Below are 27,404 nucleotides of genomic sequence, written 5' to 3'. Positions count from 1 at the left end.
TCATATAGACTTAGATGAGCAAACATTGCTCTTAGATCAGATACAGCTCTACGGCTTAGGGCATCGGCTACCATATTAGCCTTGCCTGGGTGATACTCAATCGAACAGTCATAATCCTTAAGCAACTCTATCCATCTTCGTTGCCTAAGGTTTAGCTTCTTCTGAGTCAGCAAGTACTTAAAACTCTTATGATTTGTGTATATGACACACCTTTCTCCGTACAAGTAGTGTCTCCAAATCTTAAGTGCAAATATTACTGCTGCTAATTATAAATCGTGAGTAGGATAGTTTACTTCGTGAGGCTTAAGCTGTCGTGATGCATAAGCAACCACCTTACCCTCTTGCTTCAACACAAAGCCCAAACCCACATGTGATGCATCACTGTACACGGTAAAATCCTTCCCAGACTCCAGCTGAATTAATATAGGTGCCTCGGTCAGAACTTTCTTCAATTTCTCAAAAGCTTCCTGCTGCTTCTCGGTCCAAACAAACGGTGCTCCTTTCCTTATAAGCTTTGTCAATGGTGCTGCCAATATAGAAAAACCTTCTACAAACCTTCTGTAGTACCTTGCCAAACCCAGAAAACTCTAAATTTTTGACACCAACCTAGGTGGCTTCCACTCCAGAATCGCTTCAATCTTTCGAGGGTCTACCTTGATCCCCTCAGCAGAGACAACATGACCTAAGAAGGTTACCTCCCTCAACTAGAATTCACACTTACTGAATTTCGCATAAAGTTCTTTCTCCCTCAACACTTGCAGTATAATGCGGAGATGTTCAACATGCTTCTTTTCAGTTTTAGAATATACCAGAATATCGTCAATAAAAACAACTACGAATCGATCCAAAAATGGTTGGAAGACACAATTCATCAGATCCATGAATGCTACAGGAGCGTTCGTCAGTCCAAATGGCATATCTAGAAACTCGTAATGACCATACCGAGTCTTGAATGCTGTCTTATGAATATCTACCTCCTTGACCCTTAACTGATGATATCCAGATCGAAGATCGATCTTGGAGAATACCGAAGCTCCTCAAAGGGTATCTACTCTTAATCGTCAGTTTGTTCAACTACCGATAATCGATGCACATCCGCATCGTTCCATCCCTTTTTTTCACAAACACCACTGGTGCTCCCCGCGGAGACACACTTGGCCTAATAAAGCCTCTATCCAACAACTCTTGAATCTATGCTTTTAGCTCCACTAACTCCTTCGGTGCCATTTTGTATGGTGCGATGGACACTGGTGCCGTTCCAGGCAACAAGTCGATTCCAAACTCAACTTCTCGGTTCAGTGGCAATCCCAGAAGCTCCACTGGAAAAACATCTTGGAATTCCTTAACGGTTTTAACCTTATCCACCGTCAGTCCCTTAGTCTCTGACTGACTTACAAATGCCAAATAAGCCTCACAACCCTTACGAATCCACTACTCGGCTCTCAACGCCGACACCGCATTGGACAAATAATCCCTTCGGTCACCTATCACCAAAACCTCCTCACCCTCTACGGTCTTTAACACCATTCACTTAGCGGCACAATCCAGAGTTTCCCTATGCTTAACAAGCCAGTCCATTCCCAGAATGAGGTTGAATTTTCCGAACGGTAACTCCATCAAGTCTTCAGAGAAAATCTTACCTTGAATTTCTAAAGGCACGTCTCTATATAGTTTGTCTACCCTAATCAAGTGGCCCAAAAGACTTAGTACCGATACCCCACTCACAGTCTCCTCAGAGTGCACACCCAACGACCCAGATATGGTACATGCAACATACGAATGAGTAGATCCAATATCTATCAAAGTAGTGTACGACATGCTAGAAATTAAGAACGTACCAGTTATGGCATCGGGTGCATCACCCTCTTCTCGGCGACGAGCAGCTTACACCAACGCTGGCTGACAAGCCTCAGCATTTCCAGCACCCTTGCCAGGTGCTCCTCGACCCCGACCATTTCCATTACCGCCCATACCTTGTCCACGTCCTCTTGGTGGTTGTGGTCCACCTCTCACTAGAACCTGATCTGTTCTCTGAGGACAGTCATTAACTTTTTGCTCCATCGATCCGCACCGAAAACAAGCACCAGAACGTCTCCTACACTCGCCCAGATGTACCTTACCACAGTCCCCACAAACTTGCGGTCTAACAACATTCATCAGAACTGCTCGAACTGGCTCTTCGACTCTTGCTCTTTTAACATTCCTATTTGCACCACCTGAAGGTCCTGAATCCCTCCGAAAAAGGTTCCGATCCTTCTCACAATTCTGTCTTTCAGTATGCTTCACCTCCTCAGCTATCTTAGCTTTCTCCACCAAAGCAGTAAAGTCACGCTCCTATTACGGAGCAATCAGCACCCTAAGTTCATCTCTAAGACCATCCTCGAAGTGCACACTACGTTCATACTCTGTAGCGACTATCCCAATGGCATACCGGCTCAGCCTCAGAAACTCAGCCTCGTACTCAGCAACTGTCTTACCCCCTTGAACCAGATTCAGAAATTCTTTCCTGCGGGCGACCACATAACTCACCACAACATATATTCCCTTGAAGGCCGTCTTAAACAGCTCCCAAGTCACCCTGTCAGCTGGGGTCCCATCTCTCACAGTGAGCCACCACTGATAAGCCTCATCTCGTAGCAATGATATCGCTCCCTTCAGCTTTTTCTCTACGGAACAGTCCAAATCATCGATAATCTGTCCCGTGGCCTCTAACAAATATTTAGCCACATTCGGGGCTACACCAGATACGCCTCTAAAGATCTCCGTTCCATTAGCCCGAAATCGTTCAAAAATAGATCCTCGAATTCAATTACCCTTACTTGACTCGGCAACCCTTTCCAAAACACGAAGCATTGCCTGAGATAGAGCGTCATCCCTGGCACCTCGATCATGAGACTCTACTTCTGTTGCCGGTGGTACCGGTGCATCTGCCACTGGCATATGTCCTGAAAACGAAGATCCAGACTGTGCACTACCTCAGCCATGTCCACGGCCTCTTCCACGAGCTGCTCTCGTACTCATATCGTATTATTGGATTACAAATTTTATGCATCAATTAAATATTTTAGTGTTTATTATAGATGTTTTATGAGCAGACAGTAATTCAGAGTTTGTTTTTCGCGGAATCGTAGCCTAGCTACAGTCTCAGTCTACTTATCAAAATTCCTACAGTTTCAGTATCTGTAACACCCCCACGCCCGAAACCGTCACCGGAGTCAAGCTTGAGGTGTTACTAAACTTATCTTACCTTTTAAACAACTCTAAACCACTTATTTTAATTTTTGGAATAAACTATTTTTCTGCGTCATGGTTGCTTAAAAATTCATTTCTCGAGTTTCAAAACTCAAAATTAAGATCTATAAATTTTTCCTGAAACTAGACTCATATATCTATCTAATATTTTTTTTTTAGAATTTTTGACTTAGCCAATTAGTACAGTTTATTAGTTAAAGTTACCCCTGTTTCAGAATTCCACTGCACTGGCCTCTACTTACTACGAACCACTTTTATCTCTGTACAAAAATCATATGACTATAAATTTTGTTTCTATTCAAACTAGATTCAATAAGGATTCTAACCATATAAAGTAAACCACCTAATTATTTTTGTAAAATTTATGGTGAATTTCTAAATTTGGAATAGGGGATCTAGAAATTGCTCTGGCCCTATTTCACCAAAACTCAGATACCTTATAAAATAAAAAAGCTTTACCTGTTTTGCTTATTCCATATGAAAATAGACACAACGAACTTTAATTTTATATATTATTCATCATCAACCCATGTCTCTACAATTTCTTGTGATTTTTCAAAATCCTGTTATTTCTGATACTTGAATCTGTTTTTAAGTTACTTTCACATTTTTCTTAGTTTTCATGTAATAGTTACTACTTAATCATACATACTATTAAACATATTTTATATCATCAGCTACTCTATTAGCTAATCACTAGCAAGTATTTACACATCATTCATTGATCATATCAAAAGAAACCAAGTTCCTATACATGCCATACATAAAACGAAACGTCTAACTATACCAATGTGATTTCTTCGATAGTGTGGTCGGGTCTCTGACGTTTCCTTCGATCCCCGAGTGGCTTGATAAAAACTATAAGAAAAAGAAAATAAAGAGAGTAAGCACTAGGCTTAGTAAGCTTACAAGCAAATAAATTACAACATTCAACATAATGAATAATTATACATAATGTCACCTAGCCTCATAAACTTTCTTTACTTCTCATTTTCTATCTTCTTCTTTACTCACTTACCTTCTTTCTTACCTGACCTTTCACTATTCATAAATATAATCTACCTTCCTTTTGCTGATAATTCACTATAATTTAACTTGTACAATGACCCGTTGAACCACTAGGAATACTAAGGATACTAGGGTCGTTCCTGTCTATCAATATCCTTCCAATGCCATGTCTTCGACATGGACTTACATGAATTATTCATGTCTCCAATGCCATATATATATCTAATATGGGCTTACATGGCTCATTCCTATCTCTAAAGCCATATATCTGATATGGACTTACATGGCTCATTTCTGTCCTGCCCTGTCCTGTCAACCCCAATATCCTAACATTCCTAAGGTTCAAACGGGGCTTCCTAATGCTTTTTCTCTGTCACTTCGCCTTTAATTCGACTTTAAATATTCCCAAAAAAATAAGTATATAAATGCTGGAAATTGAAAATAAAAATGTAAAATAAAAGAATATTGCATTTATTTATTGTAAACTTACTTCGATACAAAATGTGACTAAACTTTACAATTTAGTCCTTTACTTTTTCTTTTCCCCGATCTACTCCTGAATTTCGCTCTTCTTGATCTATAATAGAAAATTTAACTTATTTAATATTCACATTTATCAAAACAGTCCTTGACCCAAACTTTGGAAAAATTACATTTTTGCCCCTAAACTTTCACATATTTACACTTTTTCCCCAAGGCTCGTAATTTAAACTTCATCTTGTTTTCAATGTTTTATGACATGCTGATCATTTTTCCCTTCTATGACAACATCAAATTCACACTCTAACATGTACTTATGACTATTAGGTATTTTTACCGATTAAGCCCTTTTACTCGTTTTCACTTAAAACCGAGTAGTACAAGGTGTCTAACATAATTTAAAACCTCATATTATATCATAAAACATCAAAATAAACACTTTTCACCTATGTGTATTTTTCCAAATATGAACCCTAGCTTAAATTATTGCTAGCATAAGCTTTATCGAGCTATCGAGACTCCGAAAACGTAAAGAACATTAAAAACGGGGCTTGGAATCACTTACTATGGAGCTTGAAAGCTTGAAACAAACCCTAGCTATGGAGAACCCTTGAAATTTTGTGCTAATGAAGAAGATGATGAATTTTGTGTTATTTTTCCTTTTTTATTTTATTTAATATCCAAATGACCAAAATGCCCTTCCTTATTAAACTTTCAAAAATACCATCCATGTCCTATTTTGTCCATAAACTTAGAAATTGGTCAAATTGTTATTTAAACCCTCCTAATTAATATTCCAAAGCAATTTCATACTAAAAACTTCTAGAATGCAAGTTTTGCAAATTATTCGATTTAGTCCCTTAAGCTCTTTATGCATAGAATTTCATCACGAAATTTTCACACAATCATGCAATCATATCATGAACCTAAAAATAATAATAAAATAAATTTTTCTACCTCGAATTTGTGGTTTCGCAACCACTATTCCGTTTAGGCCCTATTTCGGGATGTTACAGCATCACCCTAACTAGAGTATCATAATAGGGTTTCAGTACAGGCATATAGCTGATAATTCAGAAACATTCAGAAAAATTCAAAATGATACTTGCAGACTCGGGCCGGAGATTCTGTATGCCACCTTCTCAGAATCCAAATTTTTAGAAAACTGGATTTGCAATCTTTGAAATCATTTATTGTAGAAAGAAAATTAAAAAAAAATGAATTCCCAAAGCGATTTCTGAAAATCTTTGTTTTATTTTTTAAAAATTTCCAAAAACTTTTGTTTGTTTTCTAGACCTATTCTACAGCCGAGTTGTTGCAACTTGGCTCTGATACCACTAAATGTAACGCCCCAAACCCAGCCTGGACGTTATGGCCAAGTTTGACGCTTCACATTGACTTACGGTTGGTTGTGTTCTTTGTTTATGGTAGTCAAGGTGATTTTGTAAAACAATGGTTAATTGTTGACTAAGAAAAAAAACCGATTAATTAAGTCTTTAGGTTATCCATTTGTTACGCTCGTTGTGTTTTGAAATCATTTATTAATTTTGAACAAAATCCCACACAGCCTGAATCTAACAGTTTAACTCGAGTATAAGTAAAACAATTAACAAAACCATAAAATTTACGAGCGACCTTATTACAACTTAAAATCCAAACAATTAAAGTAAGTAAAGGCTGATCAAAACACATGAAGAAAATCAAATTTGCAAAACATGTGGCCACTCCAAATCCCTCACAGCTCCAAGTCCACTGTGGTTGGGGATTTCCTACATGGATGAAATTAAAGGGTGAGTTTGGAAAACTCAGTGTGTAAAATCACCCAACCATAGTCCAAATCAGATCAAACCACAGAAACAGATTAAGTTGGGCCTTAGCCCTATACAGAATTCAGAATGAAGCCCATAGGCCCATAACAGATATAGAACAGAAATTTCATGTATGCAGAAAACCCAAACCAGATCCATCCGTAGACACCCCCGTACTAAACTTACACCATGTGGGGAGACAACTCGACCCACCCATTTGCTACACATCACAGAAATTGCAGCATGGCTGCCAGAATAGATATTGTGACAGAGTCATCAGATACGGATATTGTGGCAGAGCCACCAGAACAGATGTTTGTGGCAAAGCCACAAGAAATAGATATTTGTGGCATAGCTACCAGACCGCTTCCTCCATCAATATAACCCATATCTCATGCAAAAGATATACATGTCATGGCATACAACATACAGAATCAGAATATCATGCATTTCAGTCAAAATTAACCCTAGGGGTATAATGATCACTTTGCACCTAGGGGTATAATGGTAATTTTCATACTTAGGGGTATTTTAGGAACTTTACTATTTTAGGGTTTTCATACATATTACAGCCATTAATGTATTAACAGAAACACTTACCGAGCATTTTTCCCGAATTGAGCCCGTTGGCCTATTAACCCGATTTCGGCCCATTAAGCCCAAATATACCGAAGTGCACGAAATTCCGCACTCTGCAATCTTACCGCTTGAGATTACTAGGATTAACAAACAAACTATCTCACGAGCACTCGCATGCTCGTAAGTTCACAAAATGCCGGCTCTTCGGCATTTTGGCTTTTCAGCTTTTGTCGATCTAGTCTATAAGTTGGTGTTGTTTACACACCTGTTTTGTAACGAATTCACGATGGGATCCCCTTATGATATCCTACAATTGGTTACCCACATGTTAGACTATAATTCGATAACTATCATGTATTAAACTCCTTACCATATTCGGCCATTAACACCTTAGGCCCTAAAGTTCTTACCTTTGCCGAAATTTGGAATAGATCTAGATGTCCAACAGTGTTAGCCTTCGAAGCCTTTTGCTGAATGTCCCTCTTGTCCACACTAGCATACACAAAACCAAAAGAAAGAGGCCAATATACCCTTAGTCCAAAGGTTAGCCACCCTTAGTTGATAGGGATTTCAGCTTTTACCTTAAAACATGAGTAACTAATGAAAGATTTTAACACTTACCTAAAACGTTACAACACTACTCCCGATCTACTGTATATCCAACCACCGCACAAGAAGAGAAAAGTATAACCAAAGATTTTGCTTCTGAAGTACCTCAGTGTAGAAAAGTTTCAGTTTGAAAGAAAGGATGAGAGGTTCGGCTTCAGTGGAGGTTCAGCTAAGGAGAAATCGGCAACAGGTATTTGGTTTTGAGGGAAAACAAAGATGAAGAAGATGAGGGTCGATAAGAAAAGAGAAAAGAAGAGGGAAGGAGATGAGAGAAGTCGGTTTTGAAGAAGAGAAAGGATGATAGTTTTATCTTACACAAGTCCGCACAAGTGTAGGGTGTAGGTTTCGGCTTCTAGCAAAAGAAATAAAAAGAGAAAAACCTAAGGTACCCTACCCTATTTCAGCAAGACAGGAGAATGACCAAACAAATCCTGAAAATGCACAAAAAGAATTCGGAAACCACTAATCCAATTGCCAAGATTGCAAACACTAAGAGTCCTAGCCGAATTTGCACTTACAGAGTCCCCTATACGGCCAACTCTTGCTTCCTACTCAGACTCCTTGATTTTCTCCCCTTATCCCTCCTTTACTCAATCCACTGAACAACTCAAACTCTTGCTGACAGAGTTTCACCTGAGTTCCATCACATACCATTCCTGCTCATAAAAAAAATACCTTTATTTGCTTACCTTGTGACTTGAACCTTAGCTCCCCCTTGACTTACACACGCCACCTTTTTAGCACCTCAGTGGCGTCACCCTACCACTTTACCAGAGGTCTTCTTGTGGCCTATTCTACCAATTTAATCTTAAAAGCCCAATACACCAGAACCGCCTTCTCTTTTAAAATCAAAATTTATTAAATCTACCAGGTTTTAACTTAGACTTGGGCCTTCTAGAGGCCCACTAACATTTTTAAACATGATTTATACAATCAGATCATACAAAAATCAAGATTCACCAAAACTCACAGAAATCCCGAAAGTCCCAAAAATCAGGGCGTTACACTCTAAGTGCCTTACTCGATTTGAGCAGCAGTGTTTTCAGCGCTTTGATCACATTGATGCTACTCTTCATCAGATTTGTCAGCACCTTCACATCTCATCACCACCACCACCTCGCGAACCATCCGACGATGACGATGTTTAAAGACTTTTCATTTTTTATTTTTATTTCCACTTTTATCTTTATTTATCTTCTTTAAGTAATTTTTATTTTATTTTCCTTTAATATTATTTTAATTTTAGGTTCTATAATTTTTATTAAATAATTTATAGTTTCAACTATTTCATTATGAGTAATTATGCTTCCTTATATTTCCTAAAGAGTTCTTGATTTTATGATAGTTATAAAGAGCTCCAAAGCTCATCATCCTTGGGAGCTAAAAACCCCACTGGAAAAGGTTCTCCACGACTGCCATGTTCTGCTCGGCCACGGCCATAGCTACTACCAAATATAATATTCTTTTGGCCCAGGACTTAGGGACTAATGAACCTCTACCACCACTGGAGCATCCTCCTCCAATCTTATCGTTGCCTTGGCCAATTATTCTCTATAACTCCAATTCAAGGAGTCCATTCATCATTCAGGAAGTTTCACTTCTCTCTATGTCTTATGATATTATATCTATATTGTCATGAATCTAACTTTGTACATTAAGGACAATGTACATCTTAAGTGTGGGGGGGTTATTTATTTCATTATCAGAAAAATCCCTGAATTTTGTCTTATTCTTATGCGATCTTCTCATATCATAATTGGAATGAATTTTGATTAATTTATGAGTTTTATTGATATGTCTCGAATTAAAACATAGGGATTTATGCATTGATTGTTTAAACTTTAAGACATTAGGGAATCAAGCATGATAAGTTGATTTTTGAGAATTAAAAACTTTTATGTTGTTTCCCTAAGTTTAGGTATTATCTTGAGTTGAAATTCACAAGTTTAAACAAAAAAAAAACCATAATTTTTGTGAGATCTTGAGCCTTTAGAGCATCTATTTCTTTCATGCTCACTTTTCTTATTGCTTTGAGTGCGTCAATATTGAATCGTTATTCTAGAACTTGCTTGATTATGCATGTCAAAACCACACCATTTGATTTGATATGTCAAAATGATAAAGGCACTTAGGTTTAATCTACTCACTCCATAAAAGCCTACCTTTATAATTAACCCTTAGTGAACCCTTTTGAGCCTAACAAACTATCCATTGATTTACCTTCAATATTAACCTATAACCCATTATTGTTGAAATCCCCTAAATTAATTTGATCCTTATTTTTGTCAAGATTTGATTTGAATAAATTGCTTAGCTATGTTTTATCTTTGATAATTAGTCTTCCTTGTCCTTAAAATATATATATATATACACATATTTATTAATAGTAATTCGTCGTTTTTGAGCTTAAGTGTTAATCTCATATTCTGAGAAGAAGCTCACTTGTATTTAACTGATAATTAGTTATTTTTCTAGTTAGGTGATTTTTTTTCAATTCAATCTCGATTCTAACCTTTCCTTTCAGCTTGTGACCACACCCCCTAACAAAAGCCACGTTACAACCCTCTAAAGACCTTTTGATTGATGTATCATCTCAATATGTAGTGGTGGAGATTTGATTTTCATGCAAGCCTATGGTAATAACTTATCATATTGACTAATGAGTGCTTTATTTATTGTTCTTAAACACCTCGAGTGATTTGAGTGAATCTTTAGTGAGGATGTCAAACTTTGTGATATTTTGATCAAAAGTGATTACTTAGATGAGGGGGGACACCTATGTTTTCGTGATAAAATGCTCAACTTGGAATGTTTGAAACTTTGATGTACTTTTAGTTGAATTTTCAATGTATGATTACTTATAGATTATTTTGAGATATTATTGATAGGGGTTATAAATTGAGAAGAATTCATTTTGATTGTGAGTTGAGGAATTTGCTTGAGGACAAGCAAACACTTAAGTATGGGGGTATTTGATAAACCGTAATATATACATATTTTTATCCCATGCTTGGCACATTTATGGATGGTTTCTCCTTAGATTTGGTGAATTCGATGCTCCTAATTCTTTAATTTCATGTTTTATACTTAGGTGAGCATAGGAGAGCAAAAAAAGCAAGAAACGGGCTGAAAACGGAGAAAATGGACCCACATGGGAAATCAACACGGCTTAGACTTCCTCACATGGGTAAGCCACACGACCGTGTCCATTTGGCAGGATCGAAGCACGACTTACACGGGTAGACTACACGCCCGTGCCTATTTAACAGCCTTGATCACGATCTGGAGCAATCGCACACAAGCGTGTCCCTGTCGAACCGAAGTATAGTCCTATTCAGAAAAGGCCACTTTTGAGGGCTCTTAGGCATTCTAAAGCCTATTTAAACACTTGAGGAGGCACTTAGAACAGACACACAGAGTAGGAAGCAAGGAATTACTCGAAGAAAGCCGATTGATCCATCTTAGAAGCCGAATTATTCATCAAGATTGAAGATCTCCCTTCAATTTCCATTCAGGAGTTTTGGGTTTTCTTTATGTTTTGTATTCATTATTCTTCTGAGATGTTTTCTTTTATAATTACGACTAAACCCCCTAAATACCTAAGGGGAATGAAACCTATGATGGATCTTGTTATTATTATCTGAATTGTATGATAAATATTTGACTTGTTCTTAATTATGTGCTCCTAATTCTTGTCTTAATATTTCAGGATATTGATTCAAGTTAATGCACTTATTCAGAGGAGCAAAAGTCCCTGTCTAAGAGTAAATTTGTTATAATTAAGCGGAGTTGATTACATGCCTAGAGATAGGGTGACAAGATTTTGCCAGATTAGGGTGAAACATAATAAGGGGATCCATAGATCGAGTTAATGCAACAATAGGGCGTTAATTAGAAAGAGATTTCAATTAATGAACCTAGCGTTAGACATTATTAGTCTCGAGAGAGATAATAATATAACTCAGGGATTTCTACGGGTCAAGTCAAATGAATAAATCGTCTGATGCAGAGTCAAATAACAAGTGGAGTCTAGGTGGATTTTTCCTTGGGTATTGTCTTAATCAATCGAGTTTCCCAAAGGCTTTTCCCCAATTTTCTCTCTGTGCACTCTTAGTTTAGTTAATTAGTTTAGATAACCCTTAATTTTTAGGCTAGATAATAAAAAGAAATTAATTACTAGTAATCTTGGTTCCTTTGGGTTTGACAATCCGGTATTGCTAAAGCTATACTACTGTTCGATAGGTACACTTCCCTTCATCGTGATAATAGTTAGTTTCAAGAATGATTAATTACAAATTTTTTAAAACCTGTCGCGAATATCACGAACCATCAAGGATATTGGAACTTAAGTGGGACCACTTATAAGACCTCCAATATTTTCTTTGAATTGATTTTAACATAATATTTTGAGAAATTATTCTCCTAATGGCAAAATAAATTTTTAGTTTTTCAAATAAAAGGGTCAATTTTGATCCAAGTTTTAATTGCACCTCAATTTTCAAATTTTCTTTAAGTTTGGGTACTTAATTGAATTATTTGCAAAATTTGGTTGTTCTTTTTGTAAATTTGAAATTAACTGTCTCTTTTTGTAAATATCTTTAAAGGCAGCTAAAATAAGAGTTTTAAATTTAATTTTCAATAAATAAGATGATAATAACTAATATTTAATTATATTTATTATTATTATTATCAACTTTGTATAGAATTAGAATTGGTTTAAATTTTATCATATTTTAATAAAGAGATTTTATTTTAATAAATCAAGTAATACCAAATAATACAATAATATAACTTATATTATTTATTAATTATTATTAACTTTATATGACATTAGGACTTAGAATATTTTATTGTTAATTTGTTCTAAGAATTCTAGTTGAACGCCTTCCCTCTATCACTTTACATACCACCACCTTCATTTCCCACACATGTCTCTCTTTCACTCACTTTCTCTTCTTTGTTTTTCCCTTTTCCTTGTCCATTTCCCTTGCCAATTTCCCTCCTCAAAAAGAGCCTTTTACTTCCTTGGAATAGTATCATTCAATTTTTTGTAGAGGCCTCGGTTCAATAGAACGAGAATAGAAAAAGAGGAGCACACTAGTCTGGCTTCAAAGAAATACTGGATTTGCTTTCTAGTTCCCTTCTCTTTTGATTTTCTTGTTTAAGTTGTGATTATGAATATGAATAATTGTTTTGCTGTTGTTGTTGTTGTTCTAATTAAAATGGCTTAATATGAATATTTAATTTTTAGTTTTTAAAATCACTTCTTCAAAACAAAATATTTTTCCTATCACCAAAGTGTTCGATTTAAATTTCATAATTTTTTTTCTTTCACAGTCCCTGCGGGTATGATAACTCGACATTACTTGTCACTTTATTACTTGATGGCAGTTGTGTACACTTGCACATTTCTGTCGTTCCAGAAACTTCTTCAATCGGTGTTCGCAAAGATGCTAATTCGAATAGAGTTTATTCTTCCTTTACTTGTTACTTTGATTTTAATCATGTTTGGAATGTGCTTTGTTATATTGTCATCAACAATTGTAGCTTAAATCTGTTTAGCTAGGATGATTGCATCAATTCAATGAAGTTTATTTAGATCATGTTTATAGTGTTTGTGCCTCAGTCATTCTTGTTTTCAATTAAATTAAAGCATGTATTTCATTCATACATGATTGGATGCATTTGAATTAGCTGAGTGATCCTAACCAGACGACGGCTAATGGACACAATAGTTGAAAAGTGCATGCTTAATTTAGAAACTAACCTAACTAAATTGAAAGTTCATAATAACTTTAACGATCTATATTATCTAGCATAGTTTTTAGGTTTATGTGATTAAATTGTTTCAAACCGAACCTGTCCCTGTTACTTCACATGAATTCTAAGAAAGCCTTAGTTTAATACAATCAGTAAAATGCATATTTTACTAAGTAAAAGATTCCAAAAGGACTAAATTTGGTTTCAAACTCATGAAAGATCAAGTTTCCATGGAATATTTTCTGAACACTGTTAAACATGAGCAAAATGAATTAAGTTGAATGATGTAATTATTCTAGCTTATTCATGTTATTGATCATTGAAACTTGTTTTGTTGTTGCTAAATTCATCTCATATATTTTAGACAATTATCATACTTAGATTTGAATTGCATTAGGGATCATCTTGCATATAGATAATTTAATTTAGTTTAATCATCCATCACCCAAAATATTGTATTCTTATCACTAATTTGTAAAACTTTAATTTTGCAATTAATTGATTAACATACACAGTCCCTGTGGAGATGGTAATTTTTTTACTCTCTTATTACTTGGTAACAACTGTGCACACTTGCACAAACCTATGCATTAGAATATTTCATACAATTATTCACTAAAGCATCTATAATAAACCAATATATATACATATGAGTCTGCTTAAGGACTCACCTGAAAACCATTAACTATAGCTAGGACTCTAGATTCATCATCCAACCAGAAATCGCAACAACCACAACTCATAAAATATATGAACACCATTAAAACTCATTCAAATAACCTTTTCATCATTTCTAACCCAAATAACCCATGTATAAAGCCTTACTTCTTCATCTTACGATTCATGCATTCCTACAGGCCTAATCTCTCATAACATACGAAGTCATAAAACTTATCTTGACATGGAGAATCATTGATATTTTCTAGGATTTCATCTTCAAATCAAAGAAATACCTTTTTGCTTCTCCAACCCTAGATAATAATATTCTAGAAGAAGGAAGAAGAGATTTCTCTTATCCAAATCTTGAATATTTATTAATATAATCTAAGTCCTTATTGGAACATGACAAGGGTCACATTTTTCTGTATTGCCTTATCCAAAAGTCCACAACTTCTAAGAAACCTACTTGAGTACCCCTTTATCTTTTAACTATTCCAGTTCACATTCAGTTGGTTCCTAACTAGATTACCTTGCATAGTACCATGATTAAAGGCATATTATACTTCTAATGTGATCTCAAACTCTCAACACCATTCTACTTGGTCACTATCTTATTCCAATTGACATAGCAATCTGACATGGCATTTTCATTAACTTAAACACATAATTGTATCCACCCACTCTATACGCCCAAAACGTTCTTGGGTGAATGCCATTCCATCAGTCATAATACCTTAGGACTAGTCGCCAACCCTTGTACCCGCTAGAACTAGAGCGTTACAAACATTCCATTGCTTCGTTGTTGTTTTTTTTTATCCTCTCTAAGTCCATCAAATGATGTTCCTATAAGGTATTGATTTAGCTCTTCAGTTGGCGTATTCTCTCTTTAGATTCCTTCTTCATGGAGTTGTATTTAGTCTCCTAGTTGGAGACAGAGTTGGTAAGCTTCTGGTTTTGCCGGAATTTGACCTCGTGGGTTTGGCGAAGTTGGGCTAGTGCTTGTTCATTGGAATTAAGGGCCTTCTTGAGCTCATCCTTTTCAGTTTCACTTCCATTGTAGTGCCTATGGATGACCCAGCCAAGAAGTCTACATTCTTCCACCATTACTAGGTAAGAATCTACCAATTCTAGTAAAGTTGGTTGGCTGGCTCCAGAGAAAAAGGGAAAGCGCAGTCATTCAGTTCTTGAGGTAGGCTTATTCCCTATCTTTAGGTGACATCAAGAGGAGAAAAAGGGTACTAACTAGCATTGAGAGGGTCTCTCCATGGAAATAAATTAGATACCCTACCAAAGGAAGAATGATTTGGCATTAAAACAATGAGAGATGATAATGGTACAGAACAGACAGTGCTGAGTGTGGGTTCTTCAGAAAGAGGTTGAGTAATTGGAGTTAAGTCTACCGACATGGTGGACTCTTATTGTACTTTGGGTTAGGAAGGGATAACTAGTAGAGTAGTTTTCCTCTCTAAGTTGACTAATTCCTTGCCTCACCTATGACGGACACTACTCTCCATAGTGTTCAGCGAGCTCTTTTCCGCACTTAGCCTCTTATGACTACTACTGCCCACTTGCGCCCTTACATGATTTGCTGCAATGGCCTCTTGCGCCCCCTCCATTAATGCCTCCACATCGATGTGTTCATCGGCCTGACATGATTAGGTTGGGGTTGAGGAATGAGTAGAACCTGCAGCAGTAAAATGAGTGTCAACCTTACAAAGAACCAAGTCCTTACCAAAAGACTCACCTATGACAACTATTGGCGAGGAAGACCAACATCGTACGCATAGCTTGCAAGCGGTGTACAAGAGGTGTGGGGTTTCATCTTTCTTTCCTACCAAAATGGTGGCCAAATCATCAATGGCGTTGTAGGGCCACGCCTTTTCAGCAGACGGTACTACCTAGGGATGTAACAACTCGTTTTCAGTGAAATTGTAACAGTGGTTTTGGGACCACAAATCCGAGTAAGAAAGAAAATTTATTTTAATTTTTTTGCACGGTCTGTAATATCCTGAATTAGGGCTTAATCGAAATAGTGGTTTCGTGACCACAAATTTGAAATAAAAATAATTATTTTATAATTATTTTGATGATTATGATATGATTGCATGATTGTGTGAAAATTTCGTGATGAAATTCTATGTCTAAAGTGCTTAAATTGAAAGTAGGGACTAAATCGAATAAGTTGCAAAATTTGCATTCTAGAAGTTTTTAGTATGAAATTGCATTGAAATATTAATTAGGAGTTCTTAAATAGAAATTTGACCAATTTTAAGTTCATGGACAAAATTAGGACATGGAAGGAATTTTGAAAGTTTAGTAAGGAGGGGCATTTTGGTCATTTGGATATTAAATGAAATAAAATGGGAAAAATAACACAAAATTGGTCATCATCCTCCTTAGTTGCTGCCGAATTCTCCCTCTCTCCATAGCTAGGGTTTCTTCAACTTTGAAGCTCCATAGTAAGTGATTCCAAGCCCCGTTTTTAATGTTCTTTACGTTTTTGGAATCCTGGAAGCTCGATTAAGCTTATGCTAGCAATAATTCAACCTAGGGTTTATATTTGGAAAAATACCCATAGGTGAAATTTGTGTATTTTGATGTTTTATGATAGAATATGGGTTTTTCAATTATGTTAGACAACTTGTGCTACTCGGTTTTGAGTGAAAACGAGTAAAAGGGCTTAATTGGCAAAAATACCTAATAGTCACAAGTATGTGTTAGAGTGAGAATTTGATGTTGCTATAGAAGGGAAACGTGATCAGCATGTTATAAAACATAAGAATAAGGAATAAAGTTTAATTTCCGAGCCTAGGGGCAAAAGTGTAATTATGCAAAAGTTTAGGGGCAAAAGTGTAATTTTTTCAAAGTTCGTATTAAATGCTGTTTTGATGAATGTATGTATTAAATTAGATTAATTTGGTATTATAGATCAAGAGAAACGAGATTCAAGTCGCGATCGAGGAAAAGAAAAGATTGTGGACTAAATTGCAAAATCTTTATATTTTGGTACCAAGGTAAGTTCATGTGTAAATAATGTAGCATAATTGTTATTTTTAAGTTATTGATGTTAATTATATAATATGATGATTTTTAATTGTGAAATATTATGCTTTGTGGTTAATGTTGAGAATTATGCAAATTATGTTTACTACTTGATAAATATGAATTACTCCCGAGTATCGGTTTCGATATTCCATGGAAGACGACAAATGTGGGATCGAGGGAAAAAGCCCGTTTGAACCTTAGGAATAGATTAGGATACAAGTGACTTGTCACTAGGATGGTTGAGCATCCGAACTCGTTGAGTTGAGTCCGAGTTCACTTATGGATGCGAATGTCCGAACTCGTTGAGTTGAGTCCGAGTTCGTAAGATGTAACTAGGCATCCGAACTCGTTGAGTTGAGTCCGAGTTCACTTATGGATACGAACGCCCGAGCTCATTGAGTTGAGTCCGAGTTCACTTAGGGGCGGGTTTCATGATTTCTTGATTACATATGGGGCACTTATGCGCAAATTATCCGTGTATCCAAGTTGTATTCTGATGTGTTCAACGGGTGAAATTTCTAGTGAAATGAAAGAACACTTAAGATGCAAGTGACGTTTTGGTAAGTGTTGTGAAATGGACACTTTGGACAGGTATGTTCTTAACCCTCGGGTTGATAATAGATACAACAACGATAAGGTGGTAAGATGATGAATGATGTTTAGAAATATGATATATGTTTTGGTGATACCATGCTAAAGTTGTTTGGTATATTTGTATTGTTATGTTACTTGTTATTTACATATGAACTTACTAAGCATTTATGCTTACTCCCTCCTCTTTATTTACTATAGTTTTGAACAAGCCAGCTCGGGAATTAAGACGGGTCGAAGGTTCGATCACACTATCCAAAGGACTTTCATCTTGGTAAATGGCTTGTACAACTACTTAAGTATGGCATGTATAGCAATATACCTATTTTGTGTAAATAATTTTATGATATGGCCATGTTTGGTTGAGAAAACGTTTGATATTGATAAGTTAGCAAATTACCGAGTAGCCGTTAATTTATTCGTAACAACATAAGCATGAGTTTAATAATTCTAAATTTATTCATAACAACATAAGCATGAGTTTAATAATTCTAAGTTAAAGAAATGTAATTAAATCAACACAATTATGTCATCCTGATTAAATCATATTCTGAAATCGTGCATTAGAGATTTATTTCTTTAGTTATTTAGTTTAAAATCTTATTTTTTTAATCACCTTTTTTAAAACAAATATTTTTCTTCGCCAAAGTGTTTTAAATTGTATTCATAAATATTCCTTTTCACTGTCCCTGTGGGTACGATAACTCGACATTTACTTGTCACTTTATTACTTGTTGCCATTGTGTACACTTGCACATTTCCGTCGTTCCAAGTTTTTGGCGCCGTTGCTGGGGACTGTTTTAGAAGACGCTATTTGTGAAATTGTTAATTCTGCATTTTGGTTTATTTTTTTTAAAATTTTAATTCCATATTTTTTTTGTTTTAGGTGTTTATGAGTATTGATCAAATTTTTGACTTACTTCTCGTAAACCCTGAAATTGAATGGACTTTTTGACAAAGGAGAAGATAAGCGAACCAAAGAAGGACCGAAGATATGAATTTTGAAATCAAGTTGGAACATTCGTTTATAATACTCACAATCTAATCACTATTGCTGATGCGTGATATTCGTAACAGGTTTTAAAGATTTATAAATGAAACGTTCTTGAGACTAACTTATTATCACAATTAAGGCAAGTGTACCTATCGAACAGTAGTATAGTTTAGCAAGACCGGATTGTCGAACCCAAAGGAACTACGAGTACTAGTATTTACTTCCTTTTTATTATCTAGCCTAAAATTTAAGAGGTTTGGTTGTCTAAACTAATTACTAACTAAGAATGCACAGAAAGAGAAACTTGGGAAAATACTTTTGGGAAATTTTGATTGATTGAGACAATACCTAAGGACAAATCCACCTAGACTTCACTTGTTATTTAACTCTGAATCAGACTATTTATTCATTTGACTTGATCCGTAGAAATCCCTAAGTTATATTACTATCTCTCTCGAGACTAATAACGTCTAACCTATGTTGAATAATTGAAATCTCTTTCTAATTAACACCCTAGAATTGCATTAACTCGATCTATGGATTCCCTTATTAGGTTTCACCCTAATCCAACAAAATCTTGTCATCCTATCTCTAGGCGCGCAATCAACTCCGCTAAATTATGACAAATTTACTCTTAGACAAGGTCTATTCCTCCTCTGAATAAGAGCTTAACTTGAATCAATATCATGGAATATCAAAAAAAGAATTAAGAACACAATTAAGATAATAATAACAAGATCTGTCTTAGGTTTCATTCCCCTTAGGTATTTAGGGGTTTAATTCATACTTATGAAAGAAAACATCTCAAAACCATAAAGATAACAAAACATAAAAAAACCCAAAACTCCTGAAGGAACTTGAAGGGAGATCTCTAGTCTTGAGGATGAATTCGACTCTTAAGTGGATCAATCGGCTTTGCTTTCTCCTCTCCATCCCTTTTCCTAAGTGCCTCCTCAAGTTTTTAAATAGGCTTTGGAATGCCTAAGAGCCCTCAAAATTGGCCTTTTCCAAATTGGACTAAACTTGGGTTCGGCAGGGACACGCCCGTGTACGGTTGCTGAATGACGTGGTCGAGGCTATTAAATGGGCACAGTCATGTGATCCATTCATGTAAGTCATGCTTCGATCCTGTCAAACTGACACAGACGTGTGACATGCCTATGTGAGGAAGTTGAGGCCGTGTTGTTTTCCCATGTGGGTCCATTTTCTCCGTTTTCGGCCTGTTTCTCTCTCTTTTTACTCTCTTATGCTCTTCTAAGTATAAAACATGAAATTAAAGGATTAAGAGCATCGAATTCACCAAATATAAGGAGAAACCATCCATAAATGCGTTAGGCATGGGGTAAAAATATGTTTAAATTATGGTTTATCAAATACCCCACACTTAAGCATTTGCTTGTCCTCAAGGAAAACCCTCAACTCACAATCAAAATAAATTCTTCTTAACTTATAATTCCTATTAATAATATCTTAAAATAATCCGTAAGTAATCATACATTGAGAATTTGACTGAAAGAATATCAAAGTTCGAAAACATTCCAAGTTGAGTATTTTATCATGAAAGCATAGGTGTCTCCCCTCATCTAAGTAATTACCTTCGACTCAAAATATCACAGAGTTTCACATCCTCAGTAAATATTCACTCAAATCACTCAATAGTCAATAATGAAAAGTCATTACCATAGGCTTGCATGAAATTCAAATCTCCACCACTATATATTGAAATAGGCATCAATCAAAAGGTCTTTAAAGGGTTGTAACGTGGCTTTGGTTAGGGGGTGTAGTCACAATCGAAAACAAAAGGTTAGAATCAAGATTGAATTGAACAATTTCCTAACTAGAAAAAGTAATTAAACATCAATTGAGTACAAGTGAGCTTCTTTTTAGAAGATGAAATTTAGATACTAGGGCTCAACACTACCGAATTACGACTAATATGTAAGTATGATTTTTTTTTGAAAGAGCAAGTCAAATACATAGAAGAGCAAAGCATAGCTAAGTAATTAGTTCAAATCAAATCTCAACAAAAATAGGGAACAATTTAGGGGATTTCAAAAATAATGGTTTTTGGGTTAATATTGAGGGTAAATCAATTAATGGCTTGTTAGGCTCAAAAGGGGTTTACTAAGGGTTAAATATGAAGGTAGGCTTTTGTAGAGTGAGTGGGTTAAACCTAAGTGCCTTTATCATTTTGACATATCAAATCAAATGGTGTGGTCTTGACATGCATAGTCAAGCAAGTTCTAGAATAACAATTCAATTTCTGACGCACTCAAATCAACAATAAAAATGAGCATGAAAGAAATAGTAGGTGCTTTAAAGGCTCAAAATCTCACAAAAAAGTACGGCTTTTTTGATGTTTAAACCTATGAATTTTAACTCAAGATAATACCTAAACTTTGGAGAAACAACCTATAAAATTTTAAATTCAAAAGTCAACTTATCATGCTTGATTCTTTAATATCTTAAAGTTTAAACAATCAATGCATGAATGCCTAAGTTTTAATTCAAGACATATCAATAAAAATCATAAGTTAATTACAATTCATTCTAATAGTGATATGAGTGATTTACGTGACAATAAGACATAATTCAAGGATTTTTAATGATGATATAAAAGACCCCCCACGCTTAAGATGTACATTGCCCTCAATGTACAAAGGTAGATATATTGAAAAAGATAGACTGATAATGATAAGATAGGGAGAGAAGTGAAACTTCCTGAATGATGAATGAATTCCTTGAACTGGAGTTTTGGAGAATAATCGGTGTGAGAGTGGAGGAGGATACTCCGGTGGTGGTAGAGGTTCATTAGTCCATAAGTCCTGCTCCAAAAGAATATTATATCCGGTGTAGCTATGGTCGTGGTCGAACAGGACATGGCAGTCATGGGGAACCTTTCCCGGTAGAGTTTTTAGTTCCTATGCGATGATGAGCTTTGAAGCTCTTTATAACTGTGACAGAATTAGGAACCATAAGGAAGCATAATTACTCATAATGAAATAGCTGAAATTGAAAATTGTAAAAACTCAAGATAAAATAGTATAAATAGGAAATAAAAAGTAATTTCAAAATACAAAGATAATGCTAAGATAGATAATAGGTGTTTATAGAGAAATTGGGGCACACGGGCGTGGGCCATGCCCATGTGCCTTCGTTTCAGGCCGTGCATTTCGTGGTTTTCAAAATTGGGCGCGTCGTTGTACTCGGCCATGTTGCACGACCAAGTCAATCTTTGTTTGCTTCTCCCACGCCCGTGTATGAAGGCACACTCCCTTTTTCAATTGACAGGGTTGCCCACGGTTTCAAAACATAGGTGTGTCACACGCCCGTGTTATTTTGGCGGTTTCGTCCACGGCCATGTCGCACGACTGTGGCAACTTATTGCATCCCATGTTGGGGAAGAAATTTTTGCCCTGTTTTCACACAGCCATATTGCATGGCCGTGTTTCATCTCGTGGTATGTGCATGGCTTACGGCACATCTGTGTTCCTGGCCGCGTGGTTCTAAAAATCCCGTGTTTAGTGATTCAGTTAGTTAATTAAATGTTAAAGACTAAAATTTAAAGAAGTTAGCACCGTTGTGCTCGGGGTGCCTTCCAAGAAGCGCTTATTTATAGTCTAAGCTCAGCTTACTTCTTTGGTGCGTGCTCGTGGTGAATCGAGGAGTTTACACTCCACATCCCTGCTATCAGTTTTATCAACATAAGGTTTAAGACGAGTACCATTTACCTTGAACGTGCCAAATTTGGAGTGGTTTATCTCGACCGTATCGTATGGGAAAATACTTATTACTGTAAGAGGGGTTTCTTCATTTTGTTCAGAAGTGGCGATTCGAGGATCTGCTGCATCGAGTAGTACTTTGTCTCCAACTTTAAGTTAATTTTTGGAGGAATTAAGCTCCTCATGGCGTGGTTTTGGTTTATCGTGTTTTCTCGATTTATGTGTCTGCCATTCATCTAGCTCCTCGATTTGTAACCTTTGTTCTTTATGGATAGGTTCTTTGTTGTTGCTTGGCTTATGTATGTTCTTCGAACCTATTTTCTGCAAAGAAGGTTGCAGTATATGGTTAGTTTTAGCCAAATGATTTGTACAATCACCTTCGATTTTTGATGTGTTATTCGAATTACGGGCTTGAAGGGTGATTGTTTCGTCTCCCACATGAAGTGTGAGTTCACCTATGACAACGTCAATAATTGTTCTGGTGGTTACTAAAATGGGCCTTCCTAAAATTAAGGGGACGTTACTATCCTTCTCTATGTCTAGAACAACGAAATCAACTGGGAATATAAATTTTTCGATTTTAACGAATACATCTTCAATACTACCCTTAGGAAATCTGATAGTTTTATCTGCTAATTGAATGCTCATCCTTGTTTGTTTGGGTTTCCCTAGACCTAGTTGCTTAAAAAATTTATAAGGCATAACATTGATACTAGCCCCTAAATCAGCCAACGCATTATTAAAATCTAAACGACCAATTAAACAAGGAATTGTAAAACTCCCTGGATCTTTTAGTTTGTTAGGCAGCTTATTCTGTAGAATGGCTGAGCAGACCGCGTTCAGCTCCACATGTGATGCTTCATCTAACTTCCGTTTATTTGCCAGAAGCTCCTTTAAAAACTTGACTGCGTTTGGCATCTGCGAAAGGGCTTCAATAAACAGTAAGTTAATATGTAGTTTCTTTAGAAGTTTAAGGAATTTACCAAATTGTTCGTCTGAGTGGTCTTTCCTTGTCGCATTAGGGTATGGCTCACAAGGTTTATATTCTGTAATCACTGGCTTTGGCTCATTGTGGCTAACCTCATCCTTACCTATGCTTACCCCCATTTCTGGCGTTGGTTCTGCAACTAGCCCTTCCACATCTTGAATGGCAATCGCGTTGAGTTTCTCCCTTGGGTTAGATTCAGTGTTGCTTGGCAGGCTACCTAGTGGTCGTTCGGAAATCAACTTGGCGAGCTGTCCGATCTGAGTTTCGACCCCCTGTATTGATGCTTGTTAATTTTTGAGTGCTGTCTTGGTATTCTGAAAACGAGTTTCTAGCACTGAGATGAATTTTGTTAGCATCTCCTCAAGGTTCGATTTTTTCTCTTGTTGGTGGGGTGGTTGTTGGAAGCCTGGAGGTGGTGGTCTCTGATTCCCTTGGCCTCCCCATGAAAAATTAGGGTGGTTTCTCCAACTTGCATTGTAAGTATTGCTATAGGGATTGTTTTGAGATCTAGGATTGTTACCCATGTAATTTAACTGTTCGTTCTCCATGTTGTGGCCATAAGGTAGGTATTTTGAACTATTGGATCCTCCTCCACTTGCTTTGCATTGCATTACTGGCTGGACCTGTGCAGAACTAAGGAAACCATCAATTTTCTTATTCAAGAGTTCTACCTGATTAGAGAGCATGGTGACCGTATTGACGTTATAAACACCGGCTATTTTCATTGGCTTTGTCCTCATGACTTGCCACTGATAGTTATTCAGTGACATCTCCTCTATAAATTCATAGGCATCTTTAGGTGTCTTATTATTGATGGTTCCGCCAGCAGCTGCGTCAACCATTTGTCGAGTCGAAGGATTCAGGCCATTATGAAAGGTTTAAACCTGTAGCCAAAGTGGTAACCCATGGTGAGGGCATCTTCTCAAGAGGTCCTTGTATCTCTCCCATCCATCGTAGAGTGATTCTAAATCCATCTACACAAAGGAAGAAATATCATTACATAATTTAGCCATTTTAGCCGATGAAAAATATTTTAATAAAAACTTTTCGGTCATTTGTTCCCAAGTAGTGATTGGCCCCCTTGGCAACGAGTTCAACCACTATTTAGCTTTGTTTCTCAATGAAAAAGCGAATAACCAAAGATGAATGGTGTCATCAGAAACGCCATTAATTTTAAATGTATCATATAGCTCCAAAAAGTTTGCAAAGTTAGCGTTGGAATCCTCATCCTGGAAACCATCAAACTGAACAAACTGTTGTATCATTTGAATTGTGTTAGGTTTCAGTTCAAAAGTATTTACGACTACAGCCGGTCTAACTATGCTCGATTTAGTTCTTGTTAAAGAAGGTTTAGCATAATCATACATAGTGTGCGAAGCAGAGTTATGATTAACAGCAATCGCAGGAGGTAGCGGATTTTCTTGGTTTTCAGCCATCTCCTCAGTTGTGGTTGAAGAATCATCCTCTTGCTCATCCTCTGTGTATCATAGGCTTCACCTTATTTCTCTCTGATTTTTGTGAACTATGTGGTCGATCTCATCGTCAAAAAGTAGTGCTCCTGACGAGTTTGTTCTGGTCATAAACTAGAAAAACCTGTCAGAAGGAAATAAGAGAAAAATTAGAAAAGAAAATAAAAATTTAAATTGTAATAAAAGTAAAGTGGCTAAAGTAATAAAAATCGAGTTTTCCTAGTATCCTAGTTCCCCGACAATGGTGCCAAAAACTTGATGCGTGATATTCGTAATAGGTTTTAAAGATTTATAAATGAAACGTTCTTGAGACTAACTTATTATCACGATTAAGGCAAGTGTACCTATCAAACAGTAGTATAGTTCAGCAAGACCAGATTGTCGAACCCAAAGGAACTACGAGTACTAGTATTTACTTCCTTTTTATTATCTAGCCTAAAGTTTAAGAGGTTTGGTTGTCTAAACTAATTACTACCTAAGAATGCACAGAAAGAAAAACTTGGGAAAATTCAGTTGATTCAGACAATAATAAATCCACCTAGACTTCACTTGTTATTTGACTTTGAATCAAACGATTTATTCATTGACTTGATCCATAGAAATCCCTAGGTTATATTATTATCTCTCTCGAGACTAATAACATCTAACCATAGGTTGAATAATTGAAATCTCTTTCTAATTAACACCCTATAATTGTATTAACTAGATCTATGGATTCCCTTATTAGGTTTCACCCTAATTCAGAAAAATCTTGTCACCCTATCTCTAGGTGCGCAATCAACTCCGCTCAATTATGACAAATTTACTCTTAGGCAGGGTCTATTGCTCTTCTGAATAAGAGCTTAACTTGAATCAATATCCTGAAATATCAAAACAAGAATTAAGAACATATAATTAAGAATGAGTCAAATATTTATCATACAATTTAGATAATAATAACAAGATCTGTCTTAGGTTTCATTCCCCTTAGGTATTTAGGGGTTTAGTTCATACTTATGAAAGAACACATCTCAAAAGCATAAAGATAACAAAACATAAGAAAACCCAAAACTCCTGAAGGAACTTGAAAGGAGATCTCCAGTCTTGATGATGAATCCGGCTCTTGAGATGGATCAATCGGCTTTCCTTGAGTAATTCCCTGCTTCCTCCTCTCTATCCCCTTTCCTAAGTGCCTCCTCAAGTGTTTAAATAGGCTTTGGAATGCCTAAGAGCCCTCAAAACTGGTCTTTTCTGAATTGGACTAAACTTGGGTTCGGCAGGGACACGCCCGTGTGACACGCCCTTGTGCGATTACTGAAAGCCGTGGTCAAGGCTGTTAAATGGGCACGGGTGTGTGATCCACCCGTGTAAGTCGTGCTTCGATCCTGCCAAATTGACATGGCCATGTGACACGCCCGTGTGAGGAAGTCCAGGCAGTGTTTTTTTCCCATGTGGGTCTATTTTCTCCATTTTCAGCCCGTTTCTCGCTCTTTTTACTCTTCTATGCTCTCTAAGTATAAAACATGAAATTAAATGATGAGGAGCATCGAATTCACCAAATCTAAGGAGAAACCATCCATAAATGCGTTAGGCATGGGGTAAAAATATGTATAAATTATGGTTTATTAGTTGCCGATGAAAGAAATTGTGCCATTCAACAATATGCCATTCTCTATTCAATGAAATCAATCTAAGTATTAGGAGACTCAAAATCGAGGCACAATAATTCGAGATGAAGCCGTTCATGTTCCAAATGTTGCAAAATATAGGCCAATTTAGTGGGATTCCTACTGAAGATCTACATCTTCATCTTCGGCTATTCATGGAAGTGAATGACTCATTTAAACTAGTCGGGGTGATTGAGGACGCCTTGAGACTAAGACTATTTCCATACTCCTTAAGAGATAGAGCACGAGCATGGTTGAACTCCCTACCGTCTGATTCCATAACAAGAGTTGGTTCAATGTTTCTTAATGAAATATTTCCCTTTATCTTTAATTGCCAAGATCCGAAATGAAATCACTTCATTTCAACAACTTGATGAAGAATCTTTATATGAGGCATGGGAGCAGTTCAAGGAGTTACTACGAAAGTGCCCTCATTACGACATTCCTTGTTGTGTTCAAATTGAGACTTTCTATATTGGTCTCAATATTCATACTAGAATGATGGTTGATGCTTCGGCAAATGGAGCCATTCTTTCTAAGTCTTATAACGATGCTTACAAGATTATTGAAAGAATTGCCAGCAATAACTATTAGTGGCCAACCAATCGAGCAGCCTCAGAAAGGCGAGTAACAGGAGTACATAAAGCGGACACACTTGCTTTTTTGGCAGCCCAGGTATCCTCTATGTCTCCTATGCTTAAGAACATAACTGTTAATGGTTTCAATGGTAATATGATAGGTTAGCAATTGAACCAGTTCGAGGATATTTCTTGTGAATAATGTGGAGATGGCC

General features: G+C 36.4%; 2 non-coding genes across 2 annotated transcripts; one reads left to right on the top strand and one right to left on the bottom strand.

Moving 5' to 3' along the window:
* The first annotated feature begins 24,396 nt into the window (after window positions 1-24,396).
* On the top strand, window positions 24,397-24,503 carry LOC121206899 (small nucleolar RNA R71). The gene has a single exon (XR_005902071.1). It is a non-coding gene; the product is annotated as a small nucleolar RNA R71 (small nucleolar RNA).
* Window positions 24,504-26,947: 2,444 nt separating this feature from the next.
* On the bottom strand, window positions 26,948-27,054 carry LOC121207247 (small nucleolar RNA R71). The gene has a single exon (XR_005902339.1). It is a non-coding gene; the product is annotated as a small nucleolar RNA R71 (small nucleolar RNA).
* Between the last annotated feature and the right edge of the window lie 350 nt (window positions 27,055-27,404).

This window comes from Gossypium hirsutum, chromosome A09, assembly GCF_007990345.1.
Source record: "Gossypium hirsutum isolate 1008001.06 chromosome A09, Gossypium_hirsutum_v2.1, whole genome shotgun sequence".
NCBI classification, from domain to species: domain Eukaryota; kingdom Viridiplantae; phylum Streptophyta; class Magnoliopsida; order Malvales; family Malvaceae; genus Gossypium; species Gossypium hirsutum.
This window is presented reverse-complemented; position numbering and strand designations above follow the sequence as displayed.